Source organism: Elephas maximus, chromosome 10 (assembly GCF_024166365.1).
Source record: "Elephas maximus indicus isolate mEleMax1 chromosome 10, mEleMax1 primary haplotype, whole genome shotgun sequence".
Taxonomy (NCBI): Eukaryota; Metazoa; Chordata; class Mammalia; order Proboscidea; family Elephantidae; genus Elephas; species Elephas maximus.
The window spans coordinates 47561311-47586358 of record NC_064828.1 but is presented as its reverse complement, the minus strand read 5'-3'; the positions used below and the strand labels follow the sequence as shown (position 1 = coordinate 47586358).

General features: G+C 40.0%; 1 protein-coding gene across 5 annotated transcripts in view; it reads right to left on the bottom strand.

The window, feature by feature from the left end:
* PRORP (protein only RNase P catalytic subunit) overlaps positions 1–25048 on the bottom strand; it is a 147371-nt gene that overhangs the window by 7471 nt on the left and 114852 nt on the right. The gene's annotated exons all lie outside the window — the stretch shown is intronic.

The following is a 25048-nucleotide window of genomic DNA, read 5'->3' as shown; positions in this document are numbered from 1 at the left end:
TGGAGAGAGATTGGAAGTTCCGGAGGGTTGGGGTTTTGCTCCTACATACCCCCAACCCTGTTTCAACTGACACAGCTCAATCTTTATGCATTTATACCTTGGTATTTTCCTAAGTTTTCATTTGAATAAAGAGTTCTACTTCTTTTTTTAAAACGTTTCTAACTGGCTGGACTAGATAGTGACTTTTCAACCAGTTTTTCCATGTCATGACTCCACTGCTGAGGCTGCTGCCTTGGAAAAAATATAGTCTACAATATGAAAGAAGAAACCACCCATAGCTTACTACCCAAAGATTGTTAATATGTATTTTTCAGTCTTTTTATTCCAGGCATTTTATACAATTTTATAAGCTATAACTTTATAAGTTAGGCTAGTAATCAAAGGAAAATACCAACACTAAGTCTAATCTCACAGATTCAAACACCTCAGAAGACACTGAGAACACATCTCCTTCAGAATGCATTCATAACATTAATTTTTTAAAGCTATGCTGAGATTTCAGATTATTTTCAATGAGCCCAGATACAATCTCAGATACAAAATGGCAACTAACTGTTTAACTGAAATGATAATATTTTTTAATTTCCATAAGAGCTTCCAGAAAGTTATTGTAAAAATGCGAAATAAACAATTGAAACAAAAACAGTTTTTTGATACTGATTGCTTAAGTTTCTATGTAACTGGAAGACATGGCTTAAAAGGAAATGGAATTGGTTCTTCACAGCTATTGCTTGGTTCAGGTAATGACCTTGATTACAAACTTAATATTAGGTTACTAATATTAAGATAAAGAAGGGGGCCAAAGGAAGAGTACGAAAGCCTTAGCTTGAACTACTCTGGGATGCCATCTTGTGGCTCAGAGGTCTACTAACAGCAGCTCTCTGAAAAAGAAAGAAAACAAAGGAGAATAAACAAAAGACACAAGAGAGAAAGAAGTGTACAGAAATAAAGGCACTCGCCTAAAATCCTGTGACAACCCAGCTATAAGCCCACTATTTCTGGGCTAAATATCAAGGCTGGATCCAATGGGTTCAAAGTTGCAAGATACCCAGGATGCTAAGGAAATAGAAAATTCACCTTCATTCTATGTTAGAAAAAAAACAAAACCAAGGAGGGACTTCTACTTCTAAGAAAATGGAATAGATGTAGTCTCCCCTATTCCTTCCACTAAGCACAACTAAAAACCCTGGACATTAAACACAGAACAAACATAAGAAGACTCTGAAAGGTAGAGAGAAAAAGGCAGACTGGTTATGGGCCTTGGGACGCAAGGAATGACATAGTAGTGCATTTCCTGGGTTTCCTTTTTTCCTCATATATCGCAGACTGGAACTGAAGAGGAAACCCTGGTGGCATAGTGGTTAAGTGCTACAGCTGCTAACCAAAAGGTCGGCAGTTCAAATCTGCCAGGCGCTCCTTGGAAACTCTATGGGGCAGTTCTACTCTGTCCTATAGGGTCGCTATGAGTCGGAATCGACTCGACGGCAGCGGGTAGTGGGAACTGAAGAAGCCAGCAACCCAGAAATGCCAGTGAGTGTGGATGAAAAAAGTCCCAGCAAAACTGCTCTCTCTAGCCAAAAGACCAGGAAAAAGACAGTCTGGCAAGACAGAAAGCTTTTAGCAATAACTGCTCTATCCAAACACCACAGAAAAAACTATGACCCCACATCCACTGATGCCAGCAAAAGCTAAGCAGGGAGCCTAGACACCCACCTTCGTGAGGCTGTAACAAGGTGCCCCAACACACCTGCCAAGGTAGTGGCACAGAAGGCCAAGTAGGGAGCTATGGCTTTCAACACTGCCAGCTGAGAATAAGCATGCCATCTACCCACCATGGCGTCACTGGAGAACATGTGGGCAGCCTTGACTTCCTTTGCCACTGGCAGTAGCAAGGTGACCCACCCCATCTTTCTCCTAGGGTGGTGCCAAAGGAAACCTAGTGGAGTCAGGACTTTTACCATCACCTAGTATTAATGAGGAAACCCTGGTGGTGTAGTGGTTAAGTGCTACGGCTGCCAACCAATAGGTCAGAAGTTCGAATCCACCAGGTACTCCTTGGAAACTCTATGGGGTAGTTCTACTCTGTCCTATAGGGTCGTTATGAGTCCCGACGGCAATGGGTAGTATTAATGAGGCCAGCCCAATGCAGTGTCAGCAGGGAATACATGAAGAGCCAGAACTCCCACCTCTGCCCGGTCGTAATAAAGATATTCCCCTCGGTTGTCAACAGAGGCCAAGTGGGAAATCTAGTCTTCTACCTCAACCTGGCAGTAATGAGGGGGTGCCTCACCCTTCCCCTGCTAACAGCATCATCAGAAAATGCCAGTTAAAATAGATGGTTTAAATAAGATCCAGACCAGACCTTCTGTTAGCCCAAGACTGGAACCATTCCCAAAGCCAACTCTTCAGACAGCGATTGGACTGGACTATGGGATAGAAAATGATACTGGTGAAGAATGAGCTTCTTGGATCAAGTAGGCACACAGGACTATGTTGGCGTCCCCTGTCTGGAGTGGAGATGAGAGGGCGGGGGGGTCAGAAGCTGGCCGAATGGACATGAAAAGAGAGACTGGAGGGAAGGAGTGTGCTGTCTCAGAGGGTGAGCAACTAGGAGTATATAGCAAGGTATATATAAAATTTTGTATGAGACTGACTTGATTTGTAAACTTTCACTTAAAGCACAATAAAAATAAATAAGATTCAGAGTCTCAAAACACAGTATGAAGAAGTTCAGGTTTCAACTGAAAATCACTCATTATAACAAGAACCGAGAACTAGGAGATGACAGAGATGTTAGAATTCTGACAAAAGTTTGAAGCATCCATGATAAAATGCTTCAATAAGCAATTATGAACACGCTTGAAAAAATAGAAAGGCTCAGGAAAGAAAAAGAAAGTCTTAACAAAAAAGAGGAAGATGTAAGAAGAACCAAGTGGAAATTTCAGAACTGAAAATCATAACTAAACTAAAAGTAGATGGGCTCAACAGCAGAATGGAAAAGACAGAGGAAAGAATTAGTGAACTGGAAAACAGGACAACAAAAATTACCAATCTGAACAACAGGGAGAAAGTAGACTGGGGGAAAAAAAAAAAAGGAAGAGAGCCTCAGGAACTTGTGGTACTATAACAACAACAATAACAAAAATCTAGCATTCATGCCATTAGAGCCCTGGAAGGAGAGGAGAAAAAAAGGTAAGGCTCAAAATATACTTGAAGAAATAATGACTGGAAGCACTTCATCTTTGACAAGAGACATCAGCCAATAGATTCAAAAAGCTGAGTGAACCACATATTAGATAAAAGAAATCCATGCAAGGAAACATCATGATCAAACTTCTGAAAGCTGAAAACAAAAGAAAATATTTTTGATCTAGAGCAAGACAAAGAGTTCTTAGATTTGACATCAATAACATGATCCATAAAAGGTAACACTGATAAACTGGACTTTATCAAAATTAAAAATGTTTGCTCTGTGAAAGACCCTGTTAAGAGGATAAAAAGACAAGCTACAGACTGGGAGAGAATATTTACAAATCAAATATCCAACAAAGGATTAGTGTCTAGAAAAAATAAAGAACTCTTAAAACTCAACAAAAAAGGAAACAATCTAATTAGAACATGAGCAAAAGACCTTTCACCAAAGATGTACGTATGTTAAATAAGCACATGATAAGAGGTTCAACATCATTAGCCATTAGGGAAATGAAAATTATAACCCAATGGGATATCACTACACACCTATCAGAATGGCTAAAATAAAAAACAGTGGTAACACCAAATGCTGGTGAGGATGCAGAGAAACTAGATTACTCATTTATTGCTGGTAGGAATTTAAAATAACATTTACATAACATTCTTGAAATGATAAAATTACGGAAATGGACAGAAAATTAGTGATTGTTCAGGGTTAAGAAGGGGTGAAGGCAGGAGGGAAGTGAGCGTGGCTATAAAAGGGCAACGTGAAGGATTCTTGCGGTGATGGAAATGTTGTGTCTTAACTGTATCAATGTCAACTGTGATGCTGTACTATAGTTATGCAAGATGGTATCATTAGGGGAAACCGGGTGAAGGATACACAGGATCTCCCTGTATTATTTCTTACAACTGCCTATCAATCTACAATTATCTCAAAATAACAAGTAAACAAACAATCAAAAAAGAAAACCGAAACAAAAAATCAACCAACAAACAAAAACCCAACAACAACTGGACCTTCCTTCTAAGGAAAGACAAAGGGGTGTGTGACAAATCCAATGCATACAGAATGGTCTATACCTCATAAAAGGCAGTCCTTTCCTTGAGACCATAAACAGGGAATAGGTTTAGAAGCGAGGCCAGGAAGAGTTTCCCTGAGTTCAGGGCAGTCCTGAACAGAGAAACCCAGATCTACCTTGGGCTGTTCTCAACCTAGGGAACTCAGAGATAGTAGGGACAGTTCTGGGCTTGCCTAAGGGGTCTGAATCTAGGCCACAAAAAAACAGAACAGCTCATTCTAGAGCATATTTAAAATTCTAAGTTAATTCCAGAAGTAACAAGGTTTCCTGGGTACCCAGTACCTCAGTGTTAACCATGGGATCGGATATCACTTCCCTGCAGTCCCCTCACCTCACAACAAGACATCACTGGTCCTCACCAATCCATACCTCCTGCTAGTAGTAGGGGGCAGCCTTACCTGGCCCAGCCTGTTAGAATGAGGAGATGGAGTCAAAAATCACACCAGTGGGCAGTTTTCTCATGCCAGACTCATCACCTTGGAACTCTGTTTTTTTTTTTCCTCTCTCCTGATTTAGGATTTTTGTTTTCTATACTCCCTACTATTTCACTTTTCTTTTCTACAAAATCATTTCTCCTTTAAATATTCTTCCTTTCTCCACTATATTTGCTTTATTCTGATTATTGTCTGGACTAAATTTTAATTTTCTTTCTACCATTGCTTCTCAAGGTTTCTAAAAGATAATTCTCCAAAAACCAGAAGAGTGAGAATAAATCTCAGGTCAATATTTGGTACAACCATTTTCTGGTCTGGCTTCCATCCTAATTTGATTTATCTCCTGCAGGAACAGATAAAGAGACTTTTTTTTTTTTTTTTAAACTTAGAAGTGATACACTTACTTTTGATATAAAAGTGCTGAAAGGTAGTTCCTGAGCTAAGGGTAAAAATATGGTTGGCAGGCTACATGTGTTAGAAATAACAGTGCGTAGGGATGCTCAGGAAGTAGAAAAGCTGCCTGGGAGGTGGGAGAAGCTGATGCGAGCAAGAGCTTGTCTGAGTAATTCCAAAAATCAAGTGTAACTTCCTTTCCCTATTTTTGACCCTTTACCTCCCACTCTGTGACCTCCGGCACTTCCTGGATTATATGGACTGTAGATCTTCAAAGATTCTAAAACCTTTGGATTTGAAGTCTACAGAAATTAGAAATTCTATTCCAATTTTGAGTCAAGATAACTACAATCAATGTACCTCATATATAAGAAAGTTCATTATGGGACGTCTTCAGGAAAGAACTTAAAAACAGTTTTACTATAGAAATTTTAAAAGATCAACAAAGGTAGGCAGAAGAGCATTATGAACTGCCATGTACCCATCACCCAGTCTCAACAATTATCAGTTATGGCCAATCTGATTTCATCTATATTCCCATACACTTCCCTCTCCCACATTATTTTGAAACAAATCCCAGACATCATATTTCATTTATAAACATGTCAGTATGTATTTCTAAAATATAGGGACTTCAAAAAAAGTACAATATCACTACCAAATCTAAAAAAATTAAAAATAATTCCTTAATATCAAATATTCAATCAGTGTTCCTATTTACCTGAGTCTTACAAAAATTTTTACAGTTTAGTTTTTGAATCGGGATCTAAAAAAGTTCCATACATTGCAATTGGAGAGGGAATTCCAGAACACTTAATTGTGCTCATGAGGAACCTTTACATAGATCAAGAGGCAGTTGTTCAGACAGAACAAGGGGATACTGATTGATTTAAAGTCAGGAAAGGTGTGCGTCAGGGTTGTAGTCTTTCACCATACCTATTCAATCTGTATGCTGAGCAAATAATACGAGAAGCTGGACTATATGAAGAACGGGGCATCAAGGATTGGAGGAAGACTCATTAACAACCTGCATTATGCAGATGACACAACCTTGCTTGATGAAAGTGAAGAGGACTTGAAGCACTTATTAATGAAGATCAAAGACCACAGCCTTCAGTATGGATTGCACCTCAACATAAAGAAAACAAAAATCCTCACAACTGGACCAATGAGCAACATCATGATAAACGGAGAAAAGGCTGAAGTTGTCAAGGATTTCATTTTACTTGGATCCACAATCAACACCCATGGAAGCAGCAGTCAAGAAATCAATAGATGCATTGCATTGGGTAAATCTGCTACAAAGGACCTCTTTAAAGTGCTGAAGAGCAAAGATGTCAAACTGAAGACTCAGGTGTGCCTGACCTAAGCCATGGTATTTTCAATTGCATCATATGCATGTGAAAGCTGGACAATGAATAAGGAAGACTGAAGAACTGAAGCCTCTGAATTGTGGTGCTGGTGAAGAATATTGAATATACCATGGACTGCCAAAAGAACGAACAAATCTGTCTTGGAAGAAGTACAGCCAGAACGCTTCTTGGAAGCAAGGATGGCGAGACCGCGTCTTACATACTCTGGATATGTTGTTAGGAGGGATCAGTCCCTGGAGAAGGACATCATGCTTGGCAGAGTACAGGGTCAGCGGAAAAGAGGAAGACCCTCAACGAGGTGAACTGACACAGTGGCTGCAACAATGAGCTCAAATATAACAATGATTGTAAGCATGGCTCAGGACCGGGCAGTGTTTCGTTCTGTTGTGCATGGGGTCACCATGAGTCGTGATCGACTTGATGGCACCTAACAACAACAACGACAACACTGCAATTGCTTGAGACTTTTTAAATCTCTTAAGCTCTTTCTCCATTTTGTTTTTTCCCTTGCAGTTAAGAAATGTGGCTGTTTGCCTTAGTTTCCTACATTCTCGATTTTGCTGACTGCATCCCTATGGTATCATGTAACATGTTCTCTAACCCTCTATGCTTCCTGTAAATTAGTAGTTGAATTTTGAGATTTGTTCCGATTCAAGCTCGGTTTTTTTTTTTTGGTGTATATTTATGTGTATACGCATATGTATGTATATATATGTGTGTGTGTGTGTGTGTGTGTATTTACATATTTGAAATCATGGTCCTGATCAAGTGAAAAGGCCAGTTCATTCATCAAACATTTACTGAACACCTTCTATGTCAGTCACTAGACAGGGGTATTGGGGATACACTTATCCCTAACCTAATGAAGTTTGGAGTCAAATGAATGTAATACCACATAATAAGTGCTAAGAAAGAGAACAAAGGATGGACACTGAATGTAGCATGGACTGCCAGAAGAATGAATAAATTTGTTTTGGAAGAAGTACAGCCAGAATGCTCCTTAGAACAAGGATGGTGGAACTTCGTCTTATGTACTTTTGACATGTTATCAGGAGCATCACGCTTGGTAAAGCAAAGAGTCACCAAAAAAGACGAATACCCTCAACGAGATGGAATGACACAATGGCTGCAAGAACGGGCTCAAACAGCAACAATTGTGAGGATGGCACAGGACCAGACAGTGCTTGGTTCTGTTGTACATACGGTAGCTATGATTCGGAACCAACTCGATGGCACCTAACAACAACAACGTGTATGTGTGTGTCTGACTGTGGAGTATGTAGAAATATGAACTCATTCTCCTTGATATCTTCTATTTTCTGTGTGCAACAGGAGGTGAGTCATTGGCAGAGTGATGGTGAGGGGGGGTGGAGTAGGAAGCTTGAGGGCAGTGGTACAGATCAGACACAGCTGGTGTAGGGATTGGGAGCTGACTGCAGACACGTAGAGAGAGCTAGACTGGGTAAAGCCCAGGGGTGGCTAGAGGCCTAAATGCACAGAAGCAGCAGCAGCAGGCACCATGGAGAGATTTATAGCGCTCAGCATCTTGGCTGCAGAATGAGGGAAGGCAACTGGAGAGATGGCCACCGTGGATGACAATTGGCTTCTTGTGCCACTTTAACATTTGGTCAAAAGGCACTTTCAGGTGGAACCATCATCCAAACATCAATAATCTACTTAATATCACTCTTCCTATTTACTATTATTAATTCAGGATACCGTTCCAAATTTATATTTGTATCTGTGGTTTTGGGTTTGGGCCTGAGCCAGGAATTCCTTACTTTATCTATTTATTTATTTTTTGCTCAAGTTTCCTTGTTTGTAAAATGTGGATGAGGTAACCATCCACCCCTGCAGCCACACACACACACACACACACAAAATCCTTAACAGTATTATGAAATTTTAACTGTCAAGTCATAATCAATAAAAATCTAAAACGATACCATTTACATATGAAAAGATTTTGATAATTTTCTACTATTTTTTACAGCAACTTATGCAGGAAGTCAATATTGTTTTCTCATTTAAAGAATAAGAAGACTGAAGGAAGAAGAAATTTGGGACATATTCAAGGTGTACCTGTGTGGCAATTTAGAAAGAATATATCTCAAAACCACCTGGCTTTCGAGGCCCGTTCTTTCTGGCAATTTCACCCCCTTTTACTGACTTTAGGAAACAACCAAGAGCCTATTTGACAAGTGTCCTGGGAAGCCATGTATTAGTGCTGATGTATGTTTCCTTCCTCAACCTACCTCTCCACCTTCTGTTCAACCTCTCCTCCTTTAGTGAATCAAGGTGAATGACTGTCAGGAGAAGCTGTTAATTTATCTTAGCCTTAGGGACAGGGCCCCCAATTCTATTCACCTAGTTAAGAGTTCAGCACTCCTTGGATAAGGAGCTTTGTTGGTGCAATGGATAAGCACTTGGCTGCTAATCAAAGGGTCAATGGTTTGAACCCACCAGCAAATCTGCGGGAGAAAGATATGGCAGTCCGCTTCTGCTTCTGTAAAGATTATACCCTTGGAAATTCTGTGGGGTAGTTCTACTCTGTCTTACAGAGTCACTACAAGTTGGAATCGACTTGATAGCAATGGGTGTGGTTTTCTTTGACTCCTTGGATAATGTATGTAGTTTCATTCCCTGACAGCTTCTGATGCTATTCAGAATGTGTGAAATAAATGAGTGAATGTGTGAACAGCTCTTCGGAACCATGGAAAATTCACAGATTCCTGCACTTAGCAGTGGGATAGTTTTCTTCTTTCTAAAGGACCTGATGTCGATGTAGAGCTTGATTAAAGTAGAAATTGTTCTCTCTGACGCCCCGGATAAGTAAAGTATTACTGAAAATGAAGAACAAAGTGGGAGGCCTCATACTACCTGATTTTAGACCATATTATACTGCCACAGTAGTCAAAACAGCCTGGTACTGGTACAACAACAGATACACAGACCAATGGAACAGAATTGAAAATCCAGACATAAATCCATCCACATATAAGCAGCTGATATTTGACAAAGGCCCAAAGTCAGGTAAATGGGAGAAAAGACAGTCTGTTTAACAATGGTGCTGATGTAACTGGATATCCATCTGCAAAAAAACGAAACCAAGACCCATACCTCACCACCATGCATATAAACTAACTCAAAATGGATCGAAGACCTAAATATAAAATCTAAAATGATAAAGATCATGGAAGAAAAAATAGGGGCAACGCTAGGAGCCCTAATACATGGCATAAACAGTATACAAAACATTACTGACAATGTACAAACACCAGAAGAGAAATTAGATAACTTGGAGCTCCTAAAAAACAAACACCTATGCTCATCCAAAGACTTCACCAAAAGAGTAAAAAAATTATCTACAGACTGGGAAAAAATTTTTAGCTATGGCATTTCCGAACAGCATCTGATCTCTAAAATCTACACGATACTGCAAAACTCAACAACAAAAAGACACATAAACCAATTAAAAAATGGGCAAAGGATATGAAGAGGCACTTTACCAAAGAAGATATTCAGGCTGTTAACAGATACATGAGGTAACGCTCACAATCATTAGCCATTAGAGAAATGCAGATCAAAACTACAATGAGATTCTATCTCAACCCAACAAAAACCAAAAACCAAACCCAGTGCCATCGAGTCGATTCCAACTCATAGCGACCCTACAGGACAGAGTAGAACTGCCTCATAGAGTTTCCAAGAAGCGCCTGGCGGATTCGAACTGCCAACCCTTTGGTTAGCAGCCGTAGCACTTAACAGGGTTTTCAACCCAACAAGGCTGGCACTAATCCAAAAAACATAAAATGATAAATGTTGGAGAGGTTGTGGAGAGACTGGAACACTTATACACTGCTGGTGGGAATGTAAAAATGGTACAAACACTTTGGAAATCGATTTGGTGCTTCCTTAAAAAGCTAGAAATAGAACTACCATATGACCCAGTAATTTCACTCCTTGGAATATACCCTAACGAAATAAGAGCCTTCACACGAACAGATATATGCACACCCATGTTCACTGCAGCACTGTTTACAATAGCAAAAAGATGGACGCAACCAAGGTGCCCATCAACGGATGAATGGACAAATTATGGTATATTCACACAATGGAATACTACACAACAATTAAGAACAACAATGACTCTGTGAAACATGTCATAATGTGGAGGATGTGGAAGACGTTATGCTGAGTGAAATTAGCCACTTGCAAAAGTACAAATATTGTATGAGACCACTATTGTAAGAACTCTAAATAAAGTTTAAACACAGAAGAAAATATTCTAAGGTTACAAGGGTGGGGAGGGAGAGGAACATTCACTAACTAGATAGTAGACAAAAATTAGGTGAAGGGAAGGGCAACACACAACACAGGGGAAGTCAGTACAACTGGACTAAACCAAAAGCAAAAAAAGTTTTCTGAATACAACTAAACGCTTCGAAGGCCAGAGTAGCAGGGACAGGGGTCTGGCGACCATGGTTTCAGGGGACATCTAGGTCAAATGGCATAATAAAATCTACTAAGAAAACATTCTGCATCCCACTTTGGCAAGAGGCATCTGGGTTTCAAATGCTAGCAAGTGGCCATCTAAGATGCATCAATTGGTTTCAACCCACCTGGAGCAAAGGAGAATGAAGAACACCAAAGGCATATGGTAAAGATGAGCCCAAGAGACAGAAAGGGCCACATAAACCAGAGACTCCATCAGCCTGAGACTGGAAGAACTATACGGTGCCTAGCTACCACCAATCACTGCCCTGACAGGGAACACAACAGAGAATCCCTGAAGGAGCAGGAGAACAGTGGGATGCAGACCTCAAATTCTCATAAAAAGACCAGGCTTAATGGTCTTACTGAGACTGGAGCGACCCTGACGGTCATGGCCCCTACACCCTTTGTTAGCCCAAGATTGGAACCATTCTCAAAGACAACTCTACAGATAGGGATTGGACTGGCCCATAAGATAGACAATGATACTGCTGAGGAGTCAGGTTCTTAGCTCAAGTAGACACATGAGACTATGTGGTAAGCTCCTGTTCGGTGGCGAGATGAGAAGGAAGAGGGGGACAGGAGCTGTTGAATGGACAGGGGGAATACAGGGTGGAGAGGAGGAATGTGCTGTCTCATTAGGAGGAGAGCAGCTGGGAGTACATAGCAAGGTGTGTATAACTTTTTGTATGAGAGACTGACTTGATTTGTGAACTTTCACCTAAAGCACAATAAATAAAGAAATTGTTCCCTCTCACAAGATGGTCAGCCTCTGTTACAGTACACACCGGGGCCAGGTGGGGCGTTTGAGGAACAAGGCATTATGCATTTTAATGGGGCCAAGCTTTTGTAGGCCTCATTTCTCTCAGACAAAATCATGTGAATACTCATGGCAAGGAGGAACTAAAGTGATTTAGTCTTTGACCCACCTCCTCTTTGCACATACACAAAGCTACAGTTTAGTACCTGAGCTGTGAAAGTATATTAGTTTGAAATAGAATGTTTATATTAATGAGAATGTTTTTAGTTATTTATAAATGGAGATATTTGAACTTCCATAAAAACAGAAGAGAAATTCTTAAAATAACCACGAACAGCCTACACACCATTCCAACATAAAATAATACCCATTTCTAATACCAGTCACACAGCTGTTTGAGAGACTAAAGCCAGAAAATACACCTTCATTCGCTATGCTATTGCTTCACTAAAGACAACATCAAGGTAACTTGGGGCTTGAACTGGATGGTCCTGGGTGGGGGTTTTCCTATGTCAGTCTGGCTGGATTTCAAGATATGATAGAGTTAAGTTAAAGGCAGACAAGAGAAAGCAAGAAAACTAAAGATTCTATGGATCTTCTTTCATATGCATTAGTTAATTTTGATAATTATTTCCCACAAACTAAAACCACTTTAGGGTCAAACACATTGACTGAGAACCTCAATTGAGGCTGCTGTGCTCTAGGACTCAGAAGACTACAATGCAATGTTTATAAGTGATGCGTTATGCTCTCCACAGTCTACACAGAAAAACAAAAACAAGGAAAGCCATAACTTACCCTGGAACAATGGAGTTTTCTATTTGTTTCTATGATGTTACCCTCTGCAGGTTAGCTAATAACCAGTTTCATTCCCTTCTTTGGGTTCCTCTCACTTTTCCCTTGAGCTAAGTTTTGGGAACAGAATACCTGTCCCAGAGATAGCCCTCAAGTGACTGCTATAGTCATCATTTTTCTATGCACCTCTGAGAATGCCACAAGAGAGTCCTGGGAAGCCCACCGAAGTTGTGGCTTGAGGCTTCTGGTGTCAAACATTCTCATTACACTTTCATTTGCCAGCTGCTCACTGCTGCTGCTTTGGCCTCAGTTCTACCTTTGATAGCTGTTGCTACTGGGTGGGGGGGGGCGGGCGGGGGTGAGAAGCTATTTATTTTAAGAAAGATTAATAACATCTCCTCGCTGAAACTGTTCAAGAGTTATATGCCATATAAGAGATAGATTAGCATTTGACGAAAATGGGAGAAATGGAATAATGTGAGAAAGAAAGAGTTTTAGAGGAGAAGCAGAAACTGGGGCAAGGAGGGAGAAGGAAGCTTCCATTCAGGCGGTACACAAGGACTGTTATCCTCGGAATTCTGGTGGTGTAGTTCCACAGAGTGGAGGCTGAGACTAAGCCAGAGTTCTATTTCCATCTCTAGGACCATGCACTTTGTGTACAATAGGTTTAAAACTATTTGATGGTGTAGTTCCAGAGTAGTGGCTGAGACTGAGCCAGAGACCTATTTCCATCTCTGGGACCATGCGCTTTGTGTACAGTAGGTTTAAAACTATTTGATGGTGTAGTTCCAGAGTAGCGGCTGAGACTGAGCCAGAGACCTATTTGCATCTCTGGGACCATGTGCTTTGTGTACAGTAGGTTTAAAACTATTTGATGACTGACTGACTCTATAAAGCTATATGAATCTCTTGGAAGAAAGCACATATAGGATACTCACATACACACACACAAATCGTTGCCGTCCAGTCAATTCCGGCTCATAGTAACCATACAGGACAGACTACAGCCGCCCATAGGGTTTCCAAGGAGCGGCTGGTGGGTTCGAATGGCTGACCTTTTGGTTAGCAGCTAAGCCCTTAAGCACTGCCCACCAGGGCTCCACTACACAAAATACTCCTACTTTATTATGATGTCATCTGTGATGCCAGTGGTTTACACCAGACTCACCATGTTCTATATCCTACTTTCCTCAGTCTTTGGTATTTTAGGAAGATTTCAGTGATCTCATCTTGTCCTTAGTCAATGAAACAATTCTACTGAGGAAGAGAAATGCCCTTCCTGCTCTGGGAACATCCTGTCAACTGTGGGATGTGTTTCCTTTGCACCACTGTCTCCTCTGATGCCATTAGCACCCACACAGTTATCCAGCCTTTTCAGAAAATGATGACATTGCTGGTCTGGATGGATTTCCCCAGCTAGCTGAGAGTCAGAGCTGTCTAGAAGACAGAAGATTTGGCTCCTGACTCATAATGTGACTTTTCTCCAAACATTTATATGCATTCTTTGGTCTTTTTAGTTTCTCAGTAAGATATCTGTGTTTCCTTTACCATGTGAGGAAGGAAAAGATAGGTATTTTGAAGACTGGAAACTAATTTCAGGAAGATTAAACATTGTGATACATTTTAATTTCTAATTTCAAAGTCCCTGTATAAGGAATAATTTTCTGGCCCTGGAAAATTACGTGAACTCTTTCAGGCTCACAGGACACCATTTAAAGATAGAAGAGAAAGAATACAGTGAGAGGGGCTCTGGAGGCTGGAAAATGGCTGCACTAGTTCACATAGGTTTTATCTTGGAAAGAGCCATACACAATTGTATAGTTCACTATTGCTTTTGCTTCCTGTGACAATCCTGTCAGTTCAAAATCTATAAAAGACCTGGGTATCTAAAAACATACCCTAGACATCTCCAGTAAATGTTCCAAGCCATCTATACAGCTCTGCTTTGGAAGGGCTTATACAGTAAATGTAACTGGATACACAAAGAGACTTTATCCATTTATATCCATTATTTAATAGTACAGTAATATTAATTAAGAGCACAAGCTTTGGCATCAGCCTATTTAGGTTCAAATTCTCGTACAAGCTGTATGGCCTCAGGCAAGTCACTTTTCCTCTCTGGGCCTCTGTTTTATCACTGCTAAAATATAGATAATAATTGGGTTATTATGAGGATTAATTTAGGTAATGCATATGGATACAAAGCACAGTGTCTGACATGCTGAAAAGTGCTCAATAAATGTTAGCTGTTATTAGACAGTACAGCTTGGATTAGTGAATTCAGAAACTCCCATCTCCACCCTTTTCTCCCCAACCCCCGCCCCCTCCCCCCAAAAAAGAGAAGAAAACGAACAGAAAAAGAGATTCTTCTGGCATTATCACTAACTTGGGTGATTTATATTAATCCCTCTGTCAGCACGTGTTAAGAGTAGAACATATGCTTTAAGTTAAGAAGGCAGATTGAACACATGCATCTAATTTTAATTTCACTTGAAATCCCACTAAAACTGTAATACAGAGAGACTTTCTAAGATGACAAACCCCCAAGGATTCGGGGAACAAGAGGGGAGACAACAGCAACAAAATTTTGAAGCTAAAAAGCAGATGGACAAGTGATAACTAACCTAGCAGATCCAACAAAGTCTCATCTGAAGAGGGGCAAGCTAAGAACCAACTCAATTTCTCTTAAGACTCTGGAACTAGAGCCAAAGGAGTGAGGCTGAATGGTGGTGTGTGGCTTAACTAAGGAGAAACCAGGTGAAAACCATTTAAGAAGAATTACATTCCTAGATTTGCACCCTCCTCCCAAATCCAAATTGCTTCTGCTGGAGCCAGGAAGGGAAATCTGGACAGGGTAAATCAGAGGGCCCCTAGGCTGGCCAAACACATTTGACAGCATGAGTACCATACTAAAAACAGATTATGTGAATGTGTGCATACTGACTGCAGAATTCAGAGAAACTCAGGCCTCTTCTATTACTTGGCTCCCAGAACTCTGGCAGCAAGATTTTTAACCTCTAGTCAGGAGACAGGAAACTCTTCTTTGGGGAATCTGACCAGAAGAAGAGAAAAAAACCCTAAAGATTCTGATTATTGGGAATTTCCCAATGAATGGCCCACCCAGGTCAACCCGACAGTGAAGTCAACAGTCAACAAGCCCTACCCACAGACTCAGAGCTTACAATTAGCTTTTTAGATCATGTTTAATCACAAGCTGACAATCAAGAATTACCAGACAGCTGTGGAGAGTCTGTGACATGCACCAGTCTAAAACAAATGGAGGGGAAAACAACTTTGAAAAAACAAAGACTATAAAGGGAGAAGGAAAAAAAAAACCCTCCCATTAAAATCCCCTGAGATAACAAAATGCATTCATGAAACAAACAATTTCTTTTCTCTGAGGGAAGAGAACAAGAATGAGCTCCTAAGAATTAAAACATGATTGCCTAAATAAAAAAAAAAAAAAATCAACAGAAAGGTAGGAAGACAACATTGAGGAAGTTTCACAGGAATGGGAGCAAAGAAATAAAGAAAAGGAAAATAGGTAGGAAAAAAAAGAAATTTAGAGGCTAGTCTGGGAGATCTGATACCTGAATAACAGGGGGTTCAGAGGAAGACCAGAGAAAATAGAGTGGAAAGAGTCAATGGTATAACCAAAAAAAATTTCCCTATGGGGGAGGGAGGGGGGAGGAAAAGGGGTATTCATTAATTAGATAGTAGATAAGTTTCATTTTAGGTGAAGGGAAAGACAATACACAATACAGGAGAGGTCAACACAAATAGACTAACCCAAAAGCAGTTTCCTTAATAAACTGAACACTTCAAAGGCCAGCATAGCGGGGGCAGGGGTTTGAGAACCATGGTTTCAGGGGACATCTAAGTCAATTGGCACAATAAAATCTACTAAGAAAACGTTCTGCATCCCACTTGGGAGAGTGGCATCTGGGGTCTTTTAAACGCTAGCAAGCGGCCATCTAAGATGCATCAATTGGTCTCAACCCACCTGGAGCAAGGAAGATTGAAAAATACCAAAGACACAAGGTAATTATGAGCCTAAGGGACAGAACCCGAACAAAAAAAACCCCACATAAACCAGAGACTACATCAGCCTGAGACCAGAAGAGCTAGATGGTGCCTGGCCACAACCGATGACTGCCCTGATAAGGAACTCAACAGAGAAACCCTGAGGGAGCAGGAGAGCAGTGGTATGCAGACCCCAAATTCTCATAAAAAGACCAGACTTAACAGTCAGACTGGGACTGGAGGAACCCCGGAGGCCATGGTCCCCAGACCTTCTGTTAGCCCAAGACAGGAACCATTCCCAAATCTAACTCTTCAGACAGGGATTGGACTGGGATAGGGGATGGAAAATGATACTGGTGAAAAATGAGCTTCTTGGATCAAATGGACACATGAGACTATGTTGGCATCTCCTGTCTGGAGGGGAGAGGAGAGGGCAGAGGGGGCCAGAAGCTACCCGAATGGACACGAGGAAAGAGAGTGGAGGGAAGTACTGTGCTATCTCATCAGAGGGAGAGCAATTAGGAGTGTATGGCAAGGTGTATGTAAATTTTTGTATGAGAGACTGATCTGATTTGTAAACTCTCACTTAAAGCACAATTAAAAAAAAAAAAATTTCCCAAAACTGAAAAATCTGAGTTTCTAGAATAAAACAGTCTACTGTATGTCCAACTCAATGGCTGAAAAAAGACTCATACCAAGTTACATCATTGTAAAATTTTAGAATATTAGAGACAAAGAGAAGATTCCAAAAGCCTCCAGGGAGAAAAAAAGCAGATCATGTACAAAAGATTAGGAATCTCAATGTCTTCAGAGAGTAACACTGGAAGCATAAAGCACTGTCTTCAAAATTCTGAAAGAATATTATTTCTGACCTAGATATCTATTTCCAGCCACGCTATCATATATAGGAGTAATATAAAGACATTTTCAGACATGGAAACTCTAAAAAATTTTACCTCCCATACACCTTTTCTTAAGAAGTTCCTGGAGAACTGTTCTACTAAAACAAGAGACTACTCCAAGAAAGAGGAAGATAGGGAACAGGAGATCTTATGCAGGAAAGAGGCAATGGAGATCCCCAAGAAGACAATGAAGGGAGATCCCAGGATGACAGCTGTGTATCAGGTACTGAGGGATATCAGTTCAGATTGAACAGTGACTCAAGAGATAGCCACACTGGGGACTACCATCACCAAGATCCCCACTTTTTAACCTCAGCACAGAATGCCTGAGTGAGCCTATACTTGGCTTGTCTTAACCATAGGATGGAGTTCCCGTACTCCCCTCTATGTCCTGCTGCCTGGATCAGTGAAGACTTGCATTTTACTGAAAATGCAAGAGATTTTTGCTTTGACCTACTCTTGAAAGCTGGAGGAAAGCCAAGGTGAGTTTAGAGGCAGAAAATGCAGAGCAGGCCACTCTGTTTGACCATATTTCTGTCAGCCGTCAAGTACCTGGTCCAAACTACAGCTCTGCCAGATGTCCTGACTATGGTGAACCGTTTCCTAAGACTCGCTCATGACCTTGAACCCTGACTTCCCTGGAAGGGGCTCTTATACTCTCTCAGAGAAGCCAAGGCCAGGTCACGAACCAAAGACTGTTCAGCTTATCTTCTCCCACTAAAAAACCCATTAATAACTGGGTTATTATCTTCTCCAGGAAGCTTTTATCTAATAGTGACAATATTGCCTTTTCCTCACACAGTTAGGGTTGAGCTTGCTACCTAAACAATAAAAAAAAGAAAGTTATTTACACAGAAGTCAGAATGATGTTACCTGGATGGTTGCAGGGGGGCGGGGGGGAGGGAGGCTAGGAGGGGAATGTAACTGGGGTAAGGCGCAAAGGGTGCTTCTTAAACTGACTGGTGGATACAGGGGTGTTAGCTTTATTTTTTAAAGTATACATTTATTTAAACAGTCTGTTTATACATGATAACATTTTATACACACACACACTCCCCCAGAGGCTTTATATTAATGTTGGATCATATGAAGTTGCCAATACTCTACCATTTTTGACCTAAAAAACCCCCCAGCAACTTTATATGTTTAAATCTAATAGTTCAGGCTCAGCAAGGTACCTTGTGCCCTTGGGGTAAGTTAAGAGCCTAAGTTTCCCCATATGAAAATGTAGAATAATAAAAAAAAGACAGAGGGTTTCTGTCTTAAATATAATGAACTCTCATAATGTGCGAGGCATGTGCACATAATACAAGCATGCCCGTCCTCCAAAAAGTTAGTGTTTAAGACTGTAGTGGGGAAATTCCTTTCTGCTTCCCAGAGAAAGATCTGGCAAATTTTTTATTCATACAACTATAGTTTAATGTAACATAACAATGGGGACTTATGAGCAGTTTTTAGAAATCCCCAAACCCTCACATTTCCCTCACTTCTCCTTTGCAGAAGTAGAGACACAGAAACTGGAAATGACGGGAAGCAATAACTGGGGTGTGATTTGAGGGATCGGTGTGAGAGAAGGAATGAGAAAGTATAGAGAGCACAAAATGTGATAATTCTCTAATCAAGGCAGAGACATGGGACAGACCGCATCGGTTCTGGGTAGAAGGGCTGTGTTGAGCCTCTTTCTCAGGGATAGAGATGAAAAAGTCACACAGACCAAAAAGAAGACTCGTCTTCTTTTTCTCCATTAGCTACGAGTTACTGGGCAGTTATGATGTGTCCACAGTACTTTAAATGTTTATATACATAGCACTATTCTCTGTTCCTACTCCTACTTTGCATATGAGAAAACTGAGGCTTAATGACATTAAAGAACTAGCTCAAGGTCACAGGCCAGTGAATAGCAGAACCAGGTTTCAAACCTAGGTACCCATGCTCTTCATCAGTAACCCTTTTATAATATATAACTTTCAATTTTGACTCCTTTTTATTCCCGGTCCCTTACCCTACAGCTAACTGTGACTACGACTCTTCCAGCAGCATCTACTGCTCCATCCTTAAGTGGATTTGGGGAATTTTTTTTTTTTCTAGGTACTTCTGTTCGAAAGCTTAACACTGCATGTGTCAAACCGGGATAGCAACAAGCATTATTTGGCAATATGTTGGGGGTACTTGAAGTCATAGGTCAAGCAAGGCACATCCTCCTGGAATGACCGTTTTACTTCAAGTGTTACTTTTTGGGGGGAAACCTCATTTTTAACGTAAAAACAAATGCAGACATAATGTCTTAGAATGCAAGATTTGCACTAACTTAAAACAAGTAGGAGTCCAAAGACATTCTATACTTGCCTCAGGCTACTTTAGGTGATACCCTCCAACCCTTTCTCCTCTGCTCTTAGGGGTACTCTGCAAATAGCATGAGGAGTGACCACTGGATTATAAAATAACTTGGCCAAGCATAGCACTCTACTCAGCCCAGGAACAAAGTCACAATATGGACCATGGCTTTAATCTGGCCATTTAAAGGCATTTCCAAAAGAGGCACTTGGAGATATATGAAAGGGATGTTAAAGAAAATGCAAGGTTTAGAACAATATGTTTAATGATAGCTTTTTTTGTGCCAAATAATTATGTAAGCATGTTTGTGCCAAAGGAGCCCTGGTGGTGCAGTGGTTAAGGGCTCGACTGCTAACCAAAAGGTTGGCAGTTCGAATTCACCAGCTCCTCCTTGGAAACCCTATGGGGCAGCTGTACTCTGCCCTATAGGGTCGCTATGAGATGGAATCGACTCGACGGCAGTGGCTATGTGCTCAAACAGTCTTCAAAGACACATACTGAACTGTTAACAGTGGTGTGCTGTGGGGAGTAGGAGTAGGGAGAGAACTGTCACTTTCTATCCTCTGATACTACTTGACTTTTTTCCCAATAAACACGTACACTACTTTCATAAAGAACATTTAAAAGTTAAAAAAACCTCAACAACAGTACACACAATAACCCCAAAAGATCAAAGCAAGCTAAAAAAGAATTCCTAAAGGTCTTTCAAGTCACTCGTAGTGATTATGCCTAAAGGTCATTCTGAATGTCAGCAGCATCCACACAGAGCAGGTTTAGCTGGAATTTATTCGGTTCAACTCAGTGAGTATTTATTTTGTGTCCACTATGACAGCACTACTTGAGGTACTGAGATATTTAGATCTTCATATCAATAAGATTCAATTCTTTTCTTCAAAAAGTTTACTCCATAGTAGGGAGACAGACATATAAGCAAATCATTGTAATATATATGATTCTAATGCAATACAAATAATATAAAATGGTATTCAGTCAGTGTGCCTGCTCTGTTCCATGTACTATTCTAAACACATGTCGAAATAAGGGTGAATAAGACATGGCCCCTGCTCTTAAGGAGCTTAGAGCCCAGTGGGAGTAAACACAAGGTGTTGGTAGAATTTGCACAACAGAGGGAGGAAAAAAGAGCTCTATGCAGAGTTTTAAGATAAAATGGGACTTCCCAGTCAGATGGAGGAAGGTGAAGGGAAGCACATCATAGATTCAAGGATCAGCAAATATAAAGGCACAGATAAGTGAAAAACAGCACGGTATTTAGGAGAAATCAGGAATTTTAGGATCAGTAGTGTATACTGTGCAAGGTGGAAGAAAGAAGGAGCTGAGAATAGGTAAGAAATGAGGTTAAGAGGTCAAATAATCAAGACTCTTGCATACCACACACAAGACCTTGGGTTTCATGTGATGAGAAGTCTCTGAAGGGATGTAGTAGCAGGGAAGTAACACTTTCAGATGTCTATTTCAGAAAGAGCACTCTCACTGAGGTTTGGAATGCAGGCAGGCTAATTATTAGACTTCTGCAATAGTGAAAAATACTTTGTATCCTTTTTTAATATTAGTCTTTGAAATCTGATGTATATTTTATACTGATATCACATCTCAATTCAATTAGCCACATTTCATGTACTCAACAGCCACACTGGCTATGGCTACCATATTGGACAGTGCAGGACTAGAGGGATTAATTTAGGCAGCAACATTGGCAGGATTTGTTGACTTTGCAAAGATGGAAAATATAGAAGTAGAAATATCTGTGATTTCTGGCTTGGGTAACTGGATGGAAGATGGTACCAACAAACCAAATAGATGGTACAGAAAGAGGAACAGGTCTGAGGGAAGAAGGAAGAGACAGAAAAAGTTTGGTTTTAGTAGGTTGACTTTGAAATGCCTGAGCACTAAGTTATTTGCCCAAGATGACCTAGCCAGTAAGTGACAGAGCCAAGATTTTGATCCAGATATTTAATGCCAATCCTTCCTGTTATGGATTCAATTGTGTCCCCCTAAAAGTATGTATCAACTTGGCTAGGTCATGATTCCTAGTATTGTATATTTGTCCATCATTTTGTGATCTGATGTAATTATCCTATGTGTTGTAAATCCCAACCTATATGATCTTAATAAGGCAGGATTAGAGGCAGTTACGTTAATGAGGCAGGACTCAATCTATAGGATTAGCTTGTATCTTGATTCAATCTCTTTTGAGATATGAGAGAGAGAAGTGAGCAGAGAGTAGAGGGACCTCCTACCACCAAGAAAGAAGAGCAAGGAATGGAGCGTGTCCTTTGGACCCAGGGAATCTGCACTGAGAAACTCTCAGACTCAAGGGAAGATTGATGACAAGGACCTTCTCCCAGAGCCGACAGAGAAAGATAGCCTTCCCTGGACCTGGGGCCCTGTATTTGAACATGTAGCCTCCTAAACTATGAGAGAACAAATCTGTTTGTTACAGCATCCACTTGTGGTATTTGTTACAGCAGCACCAGATAACTAAGACACTTCCCAAAGATTAAATCCCCTAACGTAGGCATTTAAAAAAAAAGAAAAAGGATGAGGCATGGGAGGTCCAAGTCTTCCTTTATTTTCATTCAGTATGAAATACCTTCACATTGATGTGTGTCAAAAAACAAAATCCCAAAACAACAAGGTATGTGACACTGTACATTTCATCTCCAAAGTAACAACTTCTTGCATTAATTACACAGCCATAATTTTCATTATTTTTAAGAAAAAAATAAGAGATTTTTAGAAACGCTCTCAAGTTTTAAAAAATCTAATTAAAAACATGCTTTCCAAGGCACTTTATTTTGCAAATATACAGCTAACCTAGAAGACATGGGATTTTAAGAGTTCATCAAAATCATCTCCATACCATAGGTGAAGATATTAATCTCTAAGAACAACCTAATAGTCAGAAAACTACTAAGACCTTTTGATATATTTTAGAATTAAAAAGTGAGGGGATTCAGTCTAATTCTACAACCAAAGATGTTGACTTGAGATAAATTTTGGTTCTCCTCCAACACTTGTACATCTAACACAGCAGAGGAAAAGTGACACCTCAAAAAGTAGGTGGGTGGCACCACAGCAGTTCCTGAAATTATTTGCTATCTCAAAAAAACTGTTGGTTGCCATGGAAATGGCTGTGATTACACACACACACACACACACACACACACACACACACACAAAGGTAGTTATGGATGGCAATAAACAAGCAAAGAAAATAATGTTTTCAAAGGAAAGATTTTCCAAAATAGGTAATCTGAGAAAACCCACCTTGGTAAATTTTAAAACAAAAAGAATGGTTTAAAAGTTGACCACTACCCAGGAAGTAGTAGCCACAACATTTTTTAAAGGATGCGAAAATAAGAACGTGTGTGCACAGGATGTAAGGAAACCAGAACTGTACGAGTAGCATCTTTGGTGGTAGTGAGGTAATGAAATGATTTATGAACCATCAGCTCTACACCAGGCAGTACAACATTCCTATTAAGACTTCTATTTCAAAATCGTTTCTAATTTTTTCTATAGAAGTCAGAAAAGAAGACCCTTGTTTTTTTTAGTTGGACAAGGAGGGACAGTTCATATGAGTGGGGAACTTGTCTCAATGTGACTTATCATTGAGTTGGTGTGACAGTGACAAGCCTTCATTCACATAGTGCTGATAGGCAATGTATGAAATGAAATAAGGTGTCACATGTTTGTTACCTGTCAAAGGGCACAAGAATCTTGTTTGTAAGATGTAGGCCAGGCATCTGCTTCTAGAATATATTGCACTTGGGAGTTATCACAAGAAACTAATTTTATGAACTATGTAGTCTGTTCTTGTTCTTCATTTGCTCATTGCCTGATCTAGCCAACTTTTATTTTACAATATGTTGTCAAGCTGGTATTCAAATGATGAGGAGAAAAGGGGCTCTAAGTTGATCACTTGCTTTGAAAAAATGACCAAAGTCACTTAGCTTCTGAGCCAGCTTCCTTATATGTAAAATGAGAAAAATACAAACACTTACCCCATAGGGATGTGTGATGATCAAATCAGATAACATATATAAAAGAGCTCGGTAAGCTGTAGAAGACTACCCATTATTATTGTTAAGCTATGAAAGCACAAACATCGTGGTACATTTATTTATAGCCCTGATATACCTTAAAAGATTGAGATTTTTAAGAGAATTAATAGGTTTTCATGAAAATCGAGTTGACATATTTCTTCAAATGTCCTTTACATTAATCCCTTGACTTTAAACACATCCATTTTCTCTTCTTTAGTTCTACTCTCAACATTTTAGTTCAAGATGCCATTAGGCCACATGGGTATATATGTGTGCACAGGAAGATGTATGTACAGGCATATGTACATACAGGTAGGTGTGTACATGCATATATATTTATATATATAATAAACCACACAGGGGACATGGCTACGGACACTTCTTAGACATAACCAAACACCTCGTGAGATTGGTTTTCTGAGTTTGAAGGCTTAGAACCATAGTCTCAAGTGGAAAACTCAGTAAATTGGCATAATATAGTTAGTTCACACAGTGTTTTACATCTTGATGTGGTAATTAGTGTCTGGCATCTTAAAAGCCTGTGAGTGGCCATCTAAGATACAACAATTAGTCTCTTCTTGTCTGGAACAAAAGAAATAATAAAACCAAAGACTCAGAGAAGAAAGTAGTCTACGAGACAAACAGTCTACACTAACCATGGCCTCATCCATGCTGAGACCAGAAGAACTAGATGGTGCCCAGCTATGACTGCTGACCATTCTGTTCAGGGACATAAATAGATGGATCCTGACAGAATGAGAGAAAAAAGTGGAACAGAATTCAAGTTCTTGAAAAGTCCAGATTGGACCGATTGAGACTAGAGGACTCCCCGAGACTATCACCCCGAGATACCCTTTAAGCGAAAATTATCCCGTGAGGTCACATTTTGAATAATGGATTGGCTCATAAAATGAAGAATATCACCTATGATAACCACAAAGAAAACTAACAATTCTATACATCAAAATAAAATACAAGAAAAACATAAAGACTCAGCAAAAACAAAATCAACAATGAAAAAGAGGAAAATAAAATTTATAAACAAAAACTACTCAGCACAAAAAACTAAGTGGAAAAAAACTGTCAACAACACACAAAAAAATACTACATCAAAAAATGACAGCACTAAACTCATGTTGTTGTTGTTAGGTGCCGTTGAGTCTGTTCTGACTCATAGCGACCCCATGCACAACAGAACG